This window comes from Lupinus angustifolius, chromosome LG03 (genome assembly GCF_001865875.1).
Source record: "Lupinus angustifolius cultivar Tanjil chromosome LG03, LupAngTanjil_v1.0, whole genome shotgun sequence".
Taxonomy (NCBI): Eukaryota; Viridiplantae; Streptophyta; class Magnoliopsida; order Fabales; family Fabaceae; genus Lupinus; species Lupinus angustifolius.
This window is the reverse complement of record NC_032011.1, coordinates 3,683,103-3,685,789: the sequence shown is the minus strand read 5'-3', so window position 1 is coordinate 3,685,789 and position 2,687 is coordinate 3,683,103. Positions and strand designations below refer to the sequence as shown.

The window sequence follows — 2,687 nt, the reverse complement described above, 5'->3', positions numbered from 1 at the left end:
TGGAAAAGCAAGAAACAGAATACTGTTTCTAGATCTTCATCAGAAGCAAAATATAGAGCACTTGTCATGGCTGTTTGTCAAGCTCAATGGCTACTTTTCTTGTACAGAGACCTTGGCATACAACACAATAAACCAGTGAGCATCTTTTGTGACAATAATTCTGCCCATCATATAGCTGCCAACCCCGTTTTTCATGAGCGCACAAAGCACATTGATATCGATTGTCATGTTGTCCGTGAAAGAATTCTCAATGGCATTGTTCATCTTCTTCCTATTCACACTTCTCTACAACTTGCCGACATCTTTACAAAATCCTTATCTCCTTCTCCATTTCATTCGATTGTTTCCAAACTTGGCATTCTTGACATTCATATGCCTAGTTTGAGGGGGCCTGTTGAAGATAATGATCATCTCCCCAACCAGATTTGCCACCAAAATGCTGAAGTTTGCAACATATAACAACTTTCCTTTTATACTAGTTTTTTGAATTTCTGTTAATTCTGTTTTTAGTTTAGTTTCCATTTTTGGCAAGTTTCAGTTTAGTTAGTTTTAACTTACTTGTATATATAGCTTAGCTTTCTCTTTTTCATCTATTGATTAATCAAGATCATCAATAAAGTTTCTCATTCAGTTTTTGATCACTTTCTCATTCCTTCTTGGTATTATTGATTCACAAATTTTCTTCTTTTGTGCTTCATCTTCTTCACTCTTCATTCACCATTCACCATGGGAAAGCATTTTTCACAGATGTTATTAAAAGGCACACCAACAAAAATATATTGATTAAAATTTTTAAACATTCATTAAAAGGTACACTAATGAAAATATATTGAGACAATATATGAGACGTATTCCATCTCTAATGGCAAGCCCATCAACTATACCTAAAAAAATAAAATAGTCTAGTTTATAAATCATATTTTAAGGAAATTGTTTTTCCGCTCAAACTATGATTTCAAATTGCAAATATTGTTCTAACTCAACCCACTATTTTTTTTATTAGTCTTACATCCAGTGAAAAGTAACCTTGAATTTTTTTTTCATTTCAAAGCTGTAAAAAATATTACTCTTAATGTAACTACCAAGCAATTATTCAACCATTTATTTTCATATGATTTTACATTTCAGCTAAAAAAATAAGTATAATAATAAACATCTAACGTGCATCCTGATAATCCCCACTAATATAAAAATCATTGGATTGGAGGTCACAATCATGAATGTTCTTTTACTATACCTATTTGGCTATTATATCTTAGGAAATTGGTAAAATAGAAGACTTGTAGGTTATTTTTGAATTTATTTTACATATAATATATCTATTCAAATGGCCACATAAAGCGAATGGTACGTAGATTAATACATATGGTCTAAAATCAAATATGAAGTTGAAGATTTGTAGGGGCATGTTCCCCACTGAGCCCAACATGCGGCTATCATTGAGCTAGGAATGACCCTTACTACAATTGTGAAAAACTGTAGGAAAATATGACCGATTGATCGTAATTACGATCCTAATAATATTGTAGAGACTCCCAAACCAAATGTTGCAGCCATAGTTATGGTTGTGGAGTAAATTTAAAACATTGGTTCATCTATAACCTGCTTACAATTTGGGAGTGGGATCTATGAGGAAATTGTAATGGCTCCCATTCCTCATCATCAACATTTTGGAAGAATAGATCCACCATTTCTTCTGTAACCAGCTCTAGCTTTGAAGGCTCCCACTAGTTAACCAACATAAGATGAAGAAAAAATAGTTAGGCAAAATGGTAGGTTAAAAATCAATAGTAACCTAAGCATCTATATTGAAATCAACCTGATAAAAGAGTCATGTTTTACCTTGGGTTCGTTGTCCTTATCAAATAGCTTTGCTCTTGAACCCTATGAACGCGTTTTAATCAAGTTGAAATAAGCGTAATCATTAGTACAACACTTTTCTCAATCACTTAATTCAATATTACCCCTTTATGAATATGGTTTGTAAAAGTTTTTACACTTGGCTACAAGTCCCTATTACAATTCCTTCTACTGGTTGGGGTTTTGTCAATCTTCGTGAAACTCTTCTAAATGGTAAATGTGTAAAATTGTGAAGAAAGTTTTGGTTTATGGTGGTTTGATGAAGTGATCTTTTTGAAAAAGAACCTCAGCTATGTGCACTTATCTTTTATAAATTAGTAGATGGATCCAAAGTTTTGTATAACGATAAGTCTGTAAAGTTATCTAATTGATCTTTCTTTATATTGGGTAAACCCTTTGTGCTCATTTTAATACAATTTTTTTATATAAAAAAACATTGTTTTCCTTTTCTAGTAATTTACTTTATAATTAAAATAGCTCGTGGTTTTTTTTATTTTGTTTCAAATATCTTAAAAATGCAAGACTTGATTATTCATTCATTTCAATTATACTCTTATTTATTATATTTTTTTAATCTCTTATATTTTCATCTATTAATTATGAGAGTAATATAAGAATTAAATTAAGACATTTTAATTAACTTAAACTACATTTTTTCATCATTTAATCAGTGTTGTTAAAACTATTTTATACTGGTCGGTTGAACCAGATTCAATACCAGTACGGTAATTTAATTATATTGGTCATGCAATCATATCTGTCAAAATTGGTTAAAATCGGTCATACCAGCCGATTTTCAATTGAACCGTACTGGTCATACCGGCAGG

At 31.1% G+C, this 2,687-nt stretch overlaps 1 long non-coding RNA gene across 1 annotated transcript; it reads right to left on the bottom strand.

The window, feature by feature from the left end:
• LOC109342535 lies at positions 1,675-1,972 on the bottom strand. The gene is made up of 2 exons (XR_002107067.1): positions 1,843-1,972; positions 1,675-1,727 (listed from the first exon to the last, which is right to left on the bottom strand). It is a non-coding gene; the product is annotated as an uncharacterized LOC109342535 (long non-coding RNA).